We start from the raw sequence: 18480 nt of genomic DNA, 5'->3' as shown, positions 1-18480 counted from the left end.
AGAGAGAGAGAGAGAGAGAGAGAGAGAGAGAGAGAGAGAGAGAGAGAGAGAGAGAGAGAGAGAGAGAGAGAACTTTGCCCTCATGCCAACAGAGCAGCGATTGATATTGTAATACACAAACTAAATTCACGCATACCACCCAACACCGAGAGCCCTGAGCTTCTACGAGCGGCTATTTAGAACAAGAGCCCGTGCTGGCATAAGGCCAGCTTAACTTGGCACAAAAAATATATCCTGAGTGGGCTAATCCACGTAGCATTTGCTCTAAGTCTCTAGGGGTTATATTTACGTCTGCCAAGCTTTCATCTTTTCCAAGCCGCTTATACCAAAGCTGGTAAGAAGAAATAAATGGAAAAAAGAGCATTCAGAGAGAGACAGAGAGAGAGAGGAGTGGGGGCGGGGGCGGGGGGAGAAAGAGTAGATGAAAAGGTGTCTCGTATTACTATGGCAGTATGGAGAGAAGTAGAAAGAGACAGAGAGAGAAAAAAATCTTAGCTGCGTGTGAGGGATAGAGATTTTAGATGCGTGTGACAGAATCAGAGAGAGCAAGAGAGAGAGGAGAAAATTCTAGCTGCATGTGAGATAGAATAAATTTCTAGATGAGTGAATGCAGCAGAGAGAGAGAGAGAGAGAGAGAGAGGAGAAAATTCTAGCTGCATGTGAGATAGAAGAAATTTCTAGATGAGTGAATGCAGCAGAGAGAGAGAGAGAGAGAGAGAGAGAGAGAGAGAGAGAGAGAGAGAGAGAGAAGAGAAAATTTCTAGTAGATGAGTGAATGTGAGATGAAAGAAATTTTTAGATAGAAGAGTGAATGAAGCAGAGAAGCAGAGAGAGAGAGAGAGAGAGAGAGAAAGAGAGAGAGAGAGAAAAATCTATTTTTTTAGATGGTGAATGAAGCAGTAAGAGAGAGAGAGAGAGAAAATTTTAGAGAGAGAGAGAGAGAGAGAGAGAGAGAGAGAGAGAGAGAGAGAGAGAGAATATATTCTTGTTACGCGGTTTTCGCCCTTCTGCGGGAGAGTAATTTTCGCAAGATTGCACTTCTGTATCACGCCTTGTTTATTTGAATTGTAAATCATGTAGATTACACGGAGGGAGGAGATGAACTGTCACGGTGATGTAAAACGAAAAATATTTTTTCAAAAGCTCTCTTTTACCTGACCGTATTTCAAGTAGAATGAGACAATAACATCCGCTATCTGTTCCATAAACGCTGGCGCTTAATTTTTGTTTACGAAACTGCGATAAAATCTCACAAGTGAAAATGCTGGTGAGTGTTTATGGAACTTAACAAAAATAATAACTGGTTGATGGAAACTGTCATGGGTCGCAACGAGACCCAAAAGCTTATGAACTAAATAAGGAGCATTTATACAAAAAATATTCTGCAATATTATTATTATTATTATTATTATTATTATTATTATTATTATTATTATTATTATTATTATTATTTCTCATCCTATTCGACTGGTTGGTTTTTATAGTGTGGGGTTCCGGGTTGCATCCTACCTCCTTAGGAGTCCATCACTTTTCTTACTATTTCTTTGTATAAATACTCGTTATTATTATTATTATTATTATTATTATTATTATTATTATTATTATTATTATTATTATTATTATTATTATTATTAGTTTACGAAGTGCACTCATCCTTAAGTAATGCCTACAGTGCACCGCATGAGGTGCACTGACGGCAATACCCTTCTACCAGTTAGGTAGCATATAAAGCTATAGAAAAAGTAAACAAACAAATAACTACATCAGCTGTGAATAAATAACTCCATGAAGTAAAGCTTAAAAGCATCAATAAACAAAATAAATGATTACACCCTTACGTTAACCTAATACCAACTTCTGATTTATCATTCCCTCGGACTTAATTCGCGGACGTTAATCTCCTGCCCACTCTTCTTCTTCATATTCCCGAGGAGGAATTTGTGGTCATTTAAAACGAGAAGGGGAATTGCGTCTGCCGCCCGCCCCCGCCCCCGCCCCCGCCCCCGCCCCGCCCCCGCCCCCTTAAACCTCCCCCACCAGACAAAAAAAAAAGAAAACATAGCTACAAATCTCCTTCTGCAAAGTTCAAATGAATACGAAATGAGGGGTTGGAACTGCCTCTTTCTCTTATGTATTCCGCTTCTTGTGTTTACGTAAAAGGTTATTTAAGCGTCCTGTGGAAAAGAGGCGAGAGGGGGAAAAATGTAGAAGTATTGTTTCAGCATATCGCTGGGTTACAATGAGGAGAGAGAGAGAGAGAGAGAGAGAGAGAGAGGGAAAGGAGTGAGGGTGGGTGAGAGAGACCGTTGTGGAAGTGCATCAGGAAACAAAAAAAAATAGTTTCAAGAATATGTGGCAGCCTACCCGTTCCCAAGTACTTTTAAATAACAAAGTCTTTGTTTATACACACATTCACACACACACACACACACACACACACACACACACACACACACACATATATATATATATATATATATATATATATATATATATATATATATATATATATATATATATATATATGATGTCATTGTGATGTATCTTTTTTTTTCCAAGATTTACAATGATGTTGGCCTACAAAGCATAATGAATGACTTCATTTGTTAGGTCTCCAGCTGCATAGCATTTTGCCTTTTACTATTCAGCAATTCCCTGCGGTCTTTCATTGCTTAGCTTGATTGTCCGAATCTTAAATCTTGTCATATTACAATTTTTATATCGTATTGACAAGCAGATCTTTCAGAATAGCAAATGAAAGTAAAGAAATGAGACGATGATTTTATTAAACTACTACTACTACTACTACTACTACTACTACTACTACTACTACTAATAATAATAATAATAATAATAATAATAATAATAATAATAATAATAATAATAATAGCTTTACTGTTTCGTCCAACTGTATTTGAATGATACTCTGGAGGAGAGATTACAACAGTAATCTCTCCCCCTCTAATGGCGCACGGGAAGGACTACCTATAATCTAATACTGGATGATGGGCGCTCTTGTGCTCGTCATATTGCGTACCGTAAGCGCTGGTAACAGATGCTTACTGCGTACCTTCACAAATAACATATGACTATAGTTCCTCATATCTGTTACGTTTATAATATTCATTCATCTCACAAGATTATTTTTGGAAAAACTGGAAAAGTGTTCCTGGTTTATATAGCATTTTTTCCCCTTAAAATTGCTATCATTTATTTCTGCTAGTTATCATAAGGAAATACTCTCTGTTTGTTGTCTGGCATTTTTAACATAAATCAGAAACTCATCATACAAACATATTCTCCATAAAACACAGACTTCTAGTAAAAGTTAATTTACAAATGACAATTTCAGAGCTGCATTATGTTAGTGATATAGTGTCTGTTGACGTTGAATAGTGTGCAAAATAGAATGGCATTAAGATTATTACTATAAACAAAAAGAAATTCCCAAAGACGCTAAAGACTCCGTGGGATTTTACGGATGTTTAATTTAGCGAGTGCTGAGCTACGAAGATCCTAGCAATGTAACCAATCACCGCCTCGACCTGCAACTCGGTCTTAAGATTTTTGTGAACTTTCTTCTAACAGCGTTTAGTCAAAAACAACAATATCCAAGGTAAGTTGATTAATGTTCATCTCTGTTCAATAGCATTAGTTGTTATAGCTATTATTGTAGATATTATTGTTTTGTTATGGTTAGAAAATGGATGACAATGATGTCCACATTTCATTATATGAAATGCGCATTAGCTCATTTACAAGAAAACCTTCATCGAATTTATTACTTGGTGTCTTCAGCTATACTCAGAAAAAAAAAACCACAGAAGATGAGAGAAAAAAAAGAGACAGAACATGTCACATAAATTGAGCTGTAAGGTATTTAAGTTATGAAAAATTTTCCAAGAAGATATTTTATGGTAGTTCGAACTGAAAATAAAGCTTTAAGCATAATATTAGGATTCGTATGGCTGGGTAGAGTTATTAATGATACAATGATGAAAAAATAGATGGGATGGTTTGAGAGTTATTAATGATACAATAAATGTCAGCTGTAATTGAAGGGTTTGCAGTCTCGTATAGATGAGATAAAGATGAGAAAATAGAATGGAAGGCTGGAGATGGATTTTGAAAACATGTCTATATATATATATATGATATATGTATATATGATAATGTCAGCTATATATTCCTGAAGGGTTTGAATATATATATTACTGACCTCATTCAAACTGATGGTATTATGGAATTAAAAGGCTGGAGATTTCTTGGACAAACAGTCCACATTATCAAATATCTATACAATGAGCAAAATAGTCTACTGTATTTATATATATATATATATATATATATATATATATATATATATATATACATATATATGTATATATATATATATATATATATATATATATATATATATATATATATATATATATATATATATATACATACATACATACATGTGTTTAAAATATCTCTTCTGAAGACAACGAGATTTATACTACAATGCAACCAAACAAAAGGCCTCCCTTTTAGTAATTCATGTTCGATCATGGCGACCAAAAGTGCTGTGCCAGAGACGCCAATCAAATATTTTACTCGTTCTTCCTTTCTCCCTTTATTTCATTTTTTATTTTTGTTATTTTTAACATGTTTATTCTGTCGTCTCTTTCCCCTTGTGCATTAAAGTATTTCGAAATCTGTTATTCAAAGTTTTATTGATATGGTTCTGAACCTTTTCTCACTTGTTCCATTATTATTACATAGTACCCCTTGAGTTTGTACATAAACGACCCAAATAAAGTATTAATGAACACAGATCGATTATTTAATATAAAATGGCACACCGGTGTTAATAAATGCACTGAAATATAAATTACAATAGCTTTATATTTCAATGACTCATTTACACCATAGATAGTGTACATTACAGTACATTGCAGTACAGTACCGCACAAGACTGACACAGAATCCTTGTAATGCTCTCTGTCGATTACAGACTTTTGGAGAACATAGAACGATTAATTATTATAAAATGGCACACCAATGTTAATAAATCCACTGAAATATAAATTACAATACCTTTGCATTTTAATCAATCATTTACTTCACAGTCAGTGTACATTACAGTACATTAAAGCACAGTACTGCACAGGACTGACACAGAATCCTTGTAATGAACTCTGTCGATTACAGACTTTCGGAGTATCCTTTCAAATGCTGAATCATTCACTTCATAGCCATTGTACATTACAGTGGCTTACAGTACAGTACTGCACAGGACTCAAACGTACAGAATCCTTGTAATGTACTCTGTCGATTGCAGATTTTCGGAGTATCCTTTTAAATGCTGCTGCCCTCCTGCGTGTTAGGACCCCGTCTCAAAGTGAATAAGCCATGAGCCATTGACCTTTTACTTCGGGCCAAAATGAGGGATCACTGGGTTCCCTTTGACTCCACTTTCTTTCGCCATTATTTTTAGCTGTAGGTGGAAGAAAATCGATGGAACGCTAGGAATCTTCGCCTAAGACTTAACGAAGGCAGAGAGAGAGAGAGAGTAAAAAATAATCAAGGCTAATAAGGCAGAGAGAGAGAGAGAGAGAAACACAAGGGTACTAAGGCATGAACAGAGAGAGAGAGATTGCTAGGCTCATAAATTATATTCAAAGAGAGAGAGAGAGAGAGAGAGAGAGAGAGAGAGAGAGAGAGAGAGAGAGAGACAAGGGTACTAAGGCATGCTCAGAGAGAGAGATTGCTAGGCTCATAAATTATATTGAGAGAGAGAGAGAGAGAGAGAGAGAGAGAGAGAGAGAGAGAGAGAGAGAGAGTAGGGAGAGGCATGGCATGATCAAAGAGAAAGAAAGAGAGAGCGAGAAGAAACACAAGAGTAATAAGGCATGCTGAGAGAGAGAGAGAGAGAGAGAGAGAGAGAGAGAGAGAGAGAGAGAGAGAGAGAAAACGTTTCGTAAAACTGCCCTACAAGTATTATTGCAGTCCAATAGCAGACAGACCAGCGAAAACCTTTTAGCTAAACGACGCCAATTACCTGCACAATCTACGGAAGAGACAAAGAAACTAGCTTTTTTTTCGTAACAAGAAAGGAAACGAGGGGAAAAACATTCACCAGGATAGAGAAGAAATATTTTGCTGTGCCAACATCGAAGGTCATTTATCCTATATTTGGAATAGATCAGTCGATAGAGCTGGTATACGAATGCTCTTGTCGAGTCGAAAAATGGGGTGGGGTTTCAAAGGTTATAATTTATATATTATGATATCAAATGCTGGGTATTTGTATATGAGGCTCATGAGCTAAATTGATCTTGTTTCCTCATCGGTTAATCTAAAGGAGTTAATAATAATAATAATAATAATAATAATAATAATAATAATAATAATAATAATAATCTTGATCTCTTTGCATAGATGAATCCATTACTACGTACCAAAGCAAGTTTATGAAAGTGTTCTTGTTTCCTCATTTGTTAATCTAAAGGAGTTGATGTCTTTAATAATAATAATAATAATAATAATAATAATAATAATAATAATAATAATAATAATCTCTTTGTGTTGATGAATCCATTACTACGCACCAAAACAAGCTTATGAAAGTGTTCATGTTTCCTCAACGGTTAATCTAAAGGAGTTGATGTCTTTAATAATAATAATGATAATAATCTCAATCTCTTTATGTTGATGAATCCATTACTACGCACCAAAGCAAGCAATACCCATTACCAGGCTATTTAATATTCGCTGGTGTGTATCTAACAACAATGCCTCTTTTGCTCGGGGTTAACAGATTACGGTACGCCATTGTTAAGAGAATCCCGCGCTTTGTTCGCATTCTGTAAGTGGTTTTGTTTAATGGACAATGCCCTTTAGATTTGCAAAAAAAAAAAAAAAAAAAAGTTCTTCCCACACTTACCCTGTGGGCACTAGTGGCCCTTGCGTGGCCCGGTTTGGTGACTCTTGTTTCTGTCTTTTTGGGGTTTCCTTCCTGCCTTCGTGTTCCCTAACTTTTTTAATCCTCCATGCTTTAAAAGGCAAGACAGTTACTACACCAATGATGCATTTTGCTTAATTAGCCAAGTCGCTGGGTATTTTGTCCAGCGACCTAACATTTAAAGGTGTAAAAACTACTGCGCACTTTGTACTTTCATTCTTTTGTAAAATGCTCATTTTAGTATTATTATTATTATTATTATTATTATTATTATTATTATTATTATTATTATTATTATTATTATCGCAAATATACACGTCTGGCCGGAGTTCGATTCCCCGACCGGCTGATGAAGAGTTAGAGGAATTTATTTCTGGTGATAGAAATTAATTTCTCGCTATAATGTGGTTCGGATTCCACAATAAGCTGTAGGTCCCGTTGCTAAGTAACCAATTGGTTCTTAGCCACGTAAAATAAGTCTAATCCTTCGGGCCAGCCCTCTCTAGGAGAGCTGTTAATCAGCTCAGTGGTCTGGTAAAACTAAGGTATACTCTTTTTTTCCACGAATCGGAGCCCACACGCGAGAACAACAAAGCTGAGGAGAGATCAGTGTAAGTAATAAACAAATGAAAAAGAAGCAAAATGAGTAAAGAATGAACGAATGATTTTGAGTTGTCTGGCATCATGACAACTGGATCATTGACGCCGATATCAATTAAATGAACAACATAGTTGCTATGAAAAGCTATAAAAAGATAAAAGAAAATTAATGAAATATTATATTTCTGGGAGAAGACCAGCGTCGATAATAAATCTAAAAATGCCACTGGCATCATACACCACACCCTCTCCAAGGATCTTGGCAATTATGAATCTGAGTAAAGACGAACAAATCTTTCGATATACGAAATTGTTGCCCATATTACTTGTCATTATGTAAAATAAGTAAAATTTTATCCACAGCAACGCTGAAAAACCACTGGTAAACATAGAAAGCCTCTGCAGAATGGAATACTCAAATAAAAGTTCTTCATTGGAAGGGTGGGTAGAGCTTTCGGCTAGCACGCTGTTGGCCCAGCGTTCGACTCTCCGAGCGGCCAATGGAGAATTAGAGGAATTTATTTCTGGTGATAGAAATTCATTTCTCGTCATAATGTGGTTCGGATTCCACAATAAGCTGTAGGTCCCGTTGCTAGGTAACCAGTTGGTTCTTAGCCACGTAAAATAAATCTAATCCTTCGGGCCAGCCCTAGGAGAGCTGTTAACCAGCTCGGTGGTCTGTAGGTGACCAGTTGGTTCTTAGCCACGTAAAATAAATCTAATCCTTCCGGCCAGCCCTAGGAGAGCTGTTAACCAGCTCAGTGGTCTGGTTAAACTAAGATATACTTAACTTTAACTTATATAAAAAAAAAAAGAGTAAGCAAGAGTAAAGGAAAACTATAAGTACATGAAGTAAAAAATAATATTCACAACAGATCTAACACTGCAAGAACACTTTAGTAAACGGCTGCAACGTATTCAAATAGAAATCAATAACGCTTAAATTGGGCAGGGACGTGCTATTTGATACAGAGTATGTGAAGAAACTGACGAACACACAATGCACTCACTTATCCATTCACAATTTCAACCAATTATATCTTATCCAGATGTTCACACTGAATGTCACTATAAATTGTGAATATTTACTCAGGTCCTTCAGCATCTAGTTTTATTCACCGGAATTTGTTTGTTCAATGTTGCCTGCGTAGGGGTGGGCGAGTTTGTGTACACGGATGAATATCTTTTTATTGGTTTGTACATAAGAACAAAATACTTTAAGCTGATTAGATAGTAAGTCACAATTCACTGCTATTCTGGGGAAATGTTGTGTAACTGGTTCTTCCACTCGCTATGCGATGAGAAAAATCTTGAGCAAAAAATTTTATTCTCCCTCTCTCACTCTGTACATACATATATATATATATATATATATATATATATATATATATATATATATATATATATATATATATATCAAAATATATATACACATATATATAAATATATATATATATCAAAATACTGACACATGTATATAAATATACATATATACGTGCGTGTGTGTGTTTGTGAAGCAACAAAATATCATTTAATATCTCACTCACTATACCTCGGGAATAACTTCTAGCAAAGAAGACTTATAATTAATAAGTGCATCTCCAAACTGCCGATGTTTGCAGTTTATCATTGTACTAAAACCAAATGCCCAGATTCTAATCTTGTCCGGGACAGATGCAATTAATAATTGTAATTCTCCTTGGGTGCAAGTTATTCCCTAGGTATAGTAAATTCGATACTGATTGATATATGATGTAACTTGATATTAGTGAATATTAAAGTAACGGGAGTGTAAGTTACAAAATTTGTACGTACGCGCGCACACACACACACACACGCATATATATATATATATATATATATATATATATATATATATATATATATATATATATATATATATATATATATATATATATATTTATAAAGACAAAATCCACGAAAGGAAAATGAAACAAAGGACTACAAGTCGAAAGGCCTCGCAGCCTCCATTGTTTCTCTTTCCTTCATGGATTTTGTCTTTTTTATTTATGTATATATATATTCATCACGTTCCATATTTTCGTGATTCATTTATACACACACACACACACACACACACACACACACACACACACATATATATATATATATATATATATATATATATATATGTGTGTGTGTGTATATATATATTTAATAAACAGAAAGAAATAACGATATGTACACAACACCAGTTACTTCGTGCAACAAAGCATTCCCAAACGACGTTCAGATTTCAGACGTCGAAATGCCCTAAGGACAACCGAGGCTTCCTTCAGGAGCCGCAGGAAACCGTTGTTGTTGTGTTTTTGAAATCTGGTCATCCGCCCGAGTCATCCTCCAGGATGCTTTGACCGTTGGGAAAGCGCTGACTTTATCTTCACCCTTCGCGACGCTACCACTTGAGTTCAGAAGACAAGAACGAACATACAGTAGATCTAGCTGGATGTAATTGTATATTCATACGCGCATGCACGCATCCATACACACGCACACACACAAACAAACACTCACATATATATATATGTATACATATACAGTATATATATATATATATATATATATATATATATATATATATATATATATATATATATATATATATACTGTACATACATATACATATATATATATATATATATATATATATATATATATATATATATATATATATACATAAATATAGATATATATTGTATATATGTGCATAATATATATATATATATATATATATATATATATATATATATATATATATATATATATATATATATATATATATATATATATATATGTGTGTGTGTGTGTGTGTGTGTCTGTGTCTGTATGCAAAATATTTACCGAGAAACTATCATGCGTGTTTCATTATTATGTACACTTTTGTGTGTATAGATTTCACATAGACGCGTATAGAACATTATTTATTCAGTAGTTTTGGAAATAATCATTAACACTTCATTCATTAACTTTCGAACTTGATATCTAGTTTACCTGAATTACAGAGACACTGAGAAAACCCATCTGAAATCCTTTAATGTCAGAGTCTATATCCTAGAAAAGATGAAAAACGTTAGTTTAACCTTTGACATTTGGTTAAGGTTCCGAAGAGTAACCTTAATTATTAGATGTTATTACATTCGCATCTTTGCAGAGGATTTATTGTAATGCTGGTCCGCTGGTATAGTGGTTAGTGTCGTGGAATGCCGCTCAGATGTCGAGAGTTCGCGCCTCCCCTAAGGCGATGAAAAAATCACTGGCTCTGTTTCATGATCAGTTACTGCTGCAGTGTTGGAGTCTGCGGTGGGAGGTTGAAACCAACATTCTTTGGAACCTTGAATTTCAAGTCAATGGCCCCTGTGTGCTTGTTCAATGTGAATAGGTTTCATCTACCGAAATAATAGTAATAATAATAATAATAATAACTGTTTGAAATTCTTTTAGTGTTGCGCTTGATTTAGAGTTTCAGTAGTAAGGCAATGCAGGAGCTGTAAATATATATATATATATATATATATATATATATATATATATATATATATATATATATATATATATATATATATATATATATATATATATATATATATTTCTTTTAAGAGCGCCATATATGTGTATGGTGAATGTAAGGGTTGTTTAAGATTATTATTAACAATGTTACTCAAAATATGCTGTCTCCTCTTTAGATCAGGCCAAACACATATCTATTTCTTGGTAATAATTTGGCTGAAAAGCATGGTTGTCTGTTAAAACAGTAAACAGAAATAGGGAGAGATATACAGTAAAATACAGAAAAAATAAATATAAATACACACAGAACAGAAAAGAAATCTATATATATATATATATATATATATATATATATATATATATATATATATATATATATATATATATATATATATGCAAACTGCAAACAAGACAAGAGAACTCAGAATACACCAAGCAAGTGCTTAGCAGAGGTGCATTAAGAATCTTATCTTCTTTATTCTTGTTAATTCTAATGCAAAGGACCATGGAATGAGCAAGTTAATGGCTTGAACGAAACCACTCTAAACAAATGAAAAATATGGATTGCTGGTAAATGTTGAGGAAAATATTGAAACAAGGTGAGAATTTCAAAGGTTGGCAGTAGGGAAATGAAAGTCACCGCACAGATCAGTGAAATGACTACTTATTTCCATATGGATGAGATTAAAAAAAATATATAAATAGAAATTTTCTGGAAATGAACAGATGATACCAAAATCATCTGTTGTACAGTAGAACAAGCGGTTGCGAATTAATGGGAAAATGGCCGATAACTTAGGCGATGCTCTACCTCATAAAGAGTGAAAAACAAATGAGTGCTTGCGGGCGAGGAAAACACAATAAACGCTAGTAAAAGCAAAAGCATGACTGGTTTTCAGAGTGAGAGGTATTGAGAAATGTGGCTTGTTTGTGAAAGATTATCATAAATATTTCAGATTAAAAGTTGTGGGAGAAAGTACAATGAGAGCAGGCACAAATTACAGAAAATAAGAAGCAGGAAAAGCACAGTAATTCTAGATAATCTATGAAAAGGAGAGGAGTTTAGTGAAAGAAAGGCAAGTGTCTTTATAATGACTGTAGAATCAAAGCATACTTTGAAAGACGTCTAGCATATGTAGGGATGCCTCGACTTTGAAGGTTGTACTGTTAATGGTAAATTAAAAAGGCTTTGTAATCCAGATCATCTGCAAAGGAGGAAAATAAGACTTAAGCAGGGTCTGAAAGGTGGAGAGCCAACAGTATTAGGCTTTGACAGCGGTAAAGGAGCTGATAAGGTTTTTATGTATGAGAAAAGCAGGCACTGGAAGATTTGTACATAGGGCTCTTGGTCATAACCTTCACGTAAGAGGATATAAACATGAAGTTGATCTCTCTCTCTCTCTCTCTATATATATATATATATATATATATATATATATATATATATATATATATATATATATATATATATATATATATATATATATATATATATATATATATATATATATATATAGGTTTAATATGCATCATAATTGAAGTAAAAACTATAAAATAACATCTCATCGGTGACACTCTTTCTCCAGAAGCCTAGAAGAAGAGGTACAGGCCCCATCCATTTCTATCCAACCTTCTCATCCACTCGGATTTCCTAGATCTAGACCTCGTAAAGCACAGTTCTGCAAGAAATGGATGGAACTTTACTTCGAAAGTAAAGCTGCTGTCACTCGAGTCCATTTCCTGGCATTTTTAGCATCTTGCCCTCCGAGCATGCGCAAAGGAACTTGTACCTACTGAGAGACTGAAGTCGCGTAAGTTGGTCATCTGTTTACGCGGGAAGAATGGAGGAGGAAGGCTTTCTAATACTTTCCTCTAGGTGACAGAAATGCAAATTAAATCAACACAATTTTAGTATTATTCATCTGATATATAAGCATTATATTATGTAATATGTTCTGGGAACGAAAATGTTCTTGAATTTCTTGAATAGGTCTAAATAACTTTGCTTTAGAAATAGGCTCGGCCTACGATGGGAAGGCAAACATGCTTTAGCCATATTTACCGAATCCTGGTAACTGTATCTGGAACATAATGTTGAAAATGATAAGCACACACTCAAAATAAATTGAATTTATTAAGTCATTTAGATAATATGCATATAAGTGCCACCGTTTAAGAAAGCAAGATGCCTACTTAGGGCAGAAACGATTCTGCCCGTCTGATAGGATGGGTATCGTTTCCTGACACAACAGGCTGCATGGCGCCACAAAATGTCCCCAAAAGAAACGTACAGTATGTGTGGCAGCGCCTCAGTACTCAGAAAATTGTTTGATGCTGGTATGTATATATGTATATATTTATATATATATATATACAGTATATATACATACATATATACATATAGAAAGACAAAATCCACGAAGAAAGAGAAACAATGGAGTGCTGCAAGGCCTTTCGACTTATAGTCCTCTGCTAAGTAAAGGACTATAAGTCGGAAGGCCTTACAGTACTCCATTGTTTCTCTTTCCTTCGTGGAATTTGTCTTTACTGATATAGTCATAACGTTCCGTATTTTCGTGATTCACTTATACATATACACACATATATATACATATATGTATACATGCGTATGTGACGTTTAAAAGACCGGTGACAACATTAACACGAGAAAGCCATACATCTCTCTAAATATTTGGTTTCGTCACGTTAAAAGTGTTTTTATGAGCGTTTTAAACTTTATATAGAGCATACAAAGCTCTTATATATATATATATATATATATATATATATATATATATATATATATATATATATATATATATATATATATATATATATATATATATATATATATATATATATATATATATATATAAATCTTTGCATGGACATAAATATGAACAGACTGTTGTCACTTTTTCAGCAAATATAAGTAAACGCGCTTAGGTACACACACACACACACACACACACACACACACACACACACACACACATATATATATATATATATATATATATACATACATATATACATATATATATGTATATATACAGTATATATGTATACATCATTGCCCGCGTTTACATATGTTTGCTGAAAAGGTAACAACGGTCCGTTCATATTTACGACCATGCAGTAAACTACACACACACACACACACACAAGATTTATATTCACATACAGACGTTACTCTGTGTCAAGTTTACCTTTCACAAACACAGCATATTGCAGGAACAACTCGATATTGACTTCGGACGGTTGACACAGATGAATGGGTTAATCTTTAAAGGCACGGTTCCGCGGGACGTTCACTATACGTCGTCCACTCGAGTTCTGGGTCGAAAAAAGATAGAAATTTGAATATTTTCAGTTCGCAAAGCAACGTGAGTGTGGAGTGAACACAATGAAAGCGCGTGATTACAAAATGAATTTAAATGAAAGAACTGACTTTGGGATACACCGTCATTATTAGTCTTGCAATTTAAATAAATGGAGGACCTCACAAATATCGTATGAGTCGTAGATTAAATATATCGTTTAAATCTAAAGATATGAAATAAAAAATTTAATATATGATTTAAACCATCTGAATACATGATTTAAATAATTCTGACATATGATTTAGATAATTTAAATATATGATTTATCTGATTTTAAATTATGATTTAAATCATTTGAGTATACAATTTAAATAATTTTGACGTATGATTTAGATAATCTAAATATATGACTTATATACTTTGAATATATGATTTATATAAAAATTTGAATACATGATTTAAATTATTTGAATATTTTATTTGAATAATTTGAATACAGGATTCAAATACTTTAAATACATGATTGAAATTATATAAATATATGATTTAAACAATTTAAATACGATTTTTAAATCATTATTTAAAACTGTTTTAAATTTAAACAATGATTTAAATGAGTTAAATACATGATTTCAATCATTTAAATACACGATATAAATCAGCGTGGACTTGCACAATCACGGTTAACCTCTTGACTGAAAATACATTTAAATTGCCTATATATGTGTGATTTAAATCATTTAAATACATGATTTGGATGATTAAAATGCACGATTTGAATAATTGAAACACATGATTTAAATCATGTCAATACACGATTTTAATAAATTGAATACATGATTTAAATAATCTGTATAATACATTTAAATCAACGTGGAATTGCACAATCACGGATAACCTCCCGACCGAGGAGCCTTCCGAAGATCGACCACAGCTGAGAGTGCATGATTTCACCTGGGGAATCTTTCCACTCCTTGAGATCCTTAAAGGTGTCCTGTTTCTCCGAAGGAGTCCCAGGATTCGTCTCCGGTAATTCCAGGATTGTCGGAGTTGTGGTTTGACAATGCAGCGGCGGACGAGGAAAAACCAGCAAATGAATCAACTCTCTCTCTCTCTCTCTCTCTCTCTCTCTCTCTCTCTCTCTCTCTCTTCTCTTTGTTTCTCTTTTGTTAAGCGTTGGGCATACTTCGATAAGGTTTATCCTTTAATGAATATACACAAACACAAAATCTCTTGTCAACTAAGGAGGGTGTAAGGCAATTGGTAGTAAGTCGATTGTGGTGGCCCGGTGCCCGGATAGATAAAGGAGTGAGGCTAACAACCTCATCCTAAAACAGTTACTGACAACCGGGTGGAAATACTTTTTAGAGTCACCCTCTCTCTCTCTCTCTCTCTCTCTCTCTCTCTCTCTCTCTCTCTCTCTCTCTCTCTCTATATATATATATATATATATATATATATATATATATATATATATATATATATATATATATATATATATATGCATATACATATATATATATATATATATATATATATATATATATATATATATATATATAAATAAACACACACATTTATATTTTATATATATATATATATATATATAATCTTGTGAGGTTCCAGGATGCAGAGCATTATGCTACGCAATTGCTCATGCCCTGAATATGAATAGAAAGCAACTTTAACATTGACGAAGTCATTCTTTTCAATTTGTGAAATCTTCCCCCAGGTCAGAAGCTCCATTGTGACCAAAGGCTTTCAGTTACATGGGATAGATTGCCCTGTTATAATGTATAACGGGTTGATTGCAGGTGTGCTATTTTTCAATAAATTGCAGAATAATTGACTATTTTATTTGTATTACATATTATTAGATAAAAAAGTTTAATCATGTATTCTTTTGTATCTTGAACTAGCTTTCGTGTTAGCTCTCTATTTTAGATCTCTGTTATCCTTTGGCGATGAAAAAATACATTTCATCATCACCAAATCAACACAAGGAAAGAAGAGCACAGAACACTTGCTCCTCATCTCTTCATGACACAGGAACGGAAGCAAGTAAAGGAGACAATAAAAAAAATACATTTCTAGATTCACACTGAATGCAACATAAATATAATTGAATATAACTGAATATAACATAGATTCACATTTAACGGTCATTTTTAACTGCGTACATGCTGAGTACAATATCAGCGTCACGTTCCCTGTCCCACGAACTTGTGCAATAAAAAAAATACATTCCTAGATTCACACTGAATGTAACATGAATATAATTGAATATAACTGAATATAACATAGATTCATATTTAACGGTCGCTTTTAATTGCGTACATTCTGGGCACAATATCAGCGTCATGTTCCATGTTCCACGAACTTGTGCAATAGAAAAATACATTTCTAGATTCACATTGAATGTATCATCAATATAACTGAATAAAACTGAATATAATATAGATTCACATTTAACGGCAAACTTGTACAATAAGAAAATATATTTCCAGATTCACACTGAATGTAAAATAAATATAATTGAACATAACAATGATTCACATTTAATGGTCGCTTTTAATTGCGTAGTTTCTGAGTACAGTATCAGCGTCATGTTCCCGTTCCATCAGCCTACGCATTCAACCAGAGTTATATCCTTGGAGTAAAACAAAACTATACATTTTCCTCATCACGGAAAATAACACATGGAAACAAGAGCACAGAACACTTGTTCCTCAGCTCTTTATGACACAAGAACGGAAGTAAGTGGAGGAGACAATCGATTGCTCCCCCATGACGGCGCCACACAGCCGCCAGGTGTCATCAGTGAAATTACTTCATCTGAACGATGATGAATACAGTTTTATTTGTATCATCATCATCATCATCATCATCTTCATCATCATCAACATCACGACGTGCGTAAAGTGAGCTTTGGAGAGGGATGCGTAGTATGCGTATCTTCAGGGAAAACTAATTAAAGCAAGACATAAATGGTATATACAGTATATTTAAACATTTGTAATCTGTGCAGCTGACAAACATGAACTGAATACTAATGATTCAAGCACCGTTATGTATGTTACATAATTAAACAAATTATGCGTATTAGTAATTCAGGGAAACACACACTATATATATATAAATATAATATGTATATGTATATATATATATAATGTATATATATATGTATATATATATATATATGTATATATATGTATATATATATATATATATATATATATATATATAAATATATTTGTATTCATATATATCGATATTGTTTCCAAACGCACTACACGGTCAACATGGCAGAGGTGGGTGGATATCGTCTCCAAACAAAACAAGTTCGACGGGTGAGTTGACGGGAGATGTTATTCACTTATACCTCTCTTGTGGCCGATTTCGATGCGTCACTGTAGTCCTGATTTCTCGTCCGTCGCTGGTTCGATCCCACGGACGGTGGACTTATTATCAACTTAAAAATTCCCCTTCGGTTAAAAAAATAATTATTTCCGAGGTAGAGTGAATTGGATATTAAAGGACGTTTGTAGCTTTCTGATTGTATATGAATCACGGTGATGTGATAAATAGTCATAATATGGCTACGTGCGACAAACGCACTACACGGTCAACATGGCAGAGGTGGGTGGATATCGTCTCCAAAAAAACACCTGAGTTCGACGGGTGAGTTGAAGATGTTATTCACTTATATGGCCGATTTCGCTAGTGCGTCACTGTAGTCCTGATTCCTCGTCCGTCGCTGGTTCGATCCCACGGGACGGTGGACTTATTATCAACTTAAAAATTCCCTTCGGTAACATATATGAAAATATATTATTTCCGAGGTAGAGTGAATGGATATTAAAGGACGTTTGTAGCTTTCTGATTGTATATGAATCACGGTGATGTGATAAATAGTCATAATATGGCTTTGCGACAAACGCACTACACGGTCAACATGGCAGAGGTGGGTGGATATCGTCTCCAAACGCAAAACACCTGAGTTCGACGGGTGAGTTGACGGGAGATGTTATTCACTTATACCTCTTGTGGCCGATTTAGTGATCACTGTAGTCCTGATTC

At 34.0% G+C, this 18480-nt stretch overlaps 1 protein-coding gene across 3 annotated transcripts in view; it reads left to right on the top strand.

Annotated features, from left to right (window-relative positions):
- Nucleotides 1–18480, top strand: part of LOC136849191 (synaptotagmin-1-like) — a 79652-nt gene that overhangs the window by 10497 nt on the left and 50675 nt on the right. For 2 of the 3 annotated variants that reach the window (XM_067122318.1, XM_067122319.1), the window contains exon 2: nucleotides 3353–3616. The exons of the other annotated variant lie outside the window; for it this stretch is intronic. The gene's annotated coding sequence lies outside the window, so the exon portion shown is untranslated. The remainder of the gene's footprint in view (nucleotides 1–3352; nucleotides 3617–18480) is intronic. 3 annotated transcript variants of the gene reach the window in all.

This window comes from Macrobrachium rosenbergii, chromosome 20 (genome assembly GCF_040412425.1).
Source record: "Macrobrachium rosenbergii isolate ZJJX-2024 chromosome 20, ASM4041242v1, whole genome shotgun sequence".
NCBI classification, from domain to species: Eukaryota; Metazoa; Arthropoda; class Malacostraca; order Decapoda; family Palaemonidae; genus Macrobrachium; species Macrobrachium rosenbergii.
This window is presented reverse-complemented; position numbering and strand designations above follow the sequence as displayed.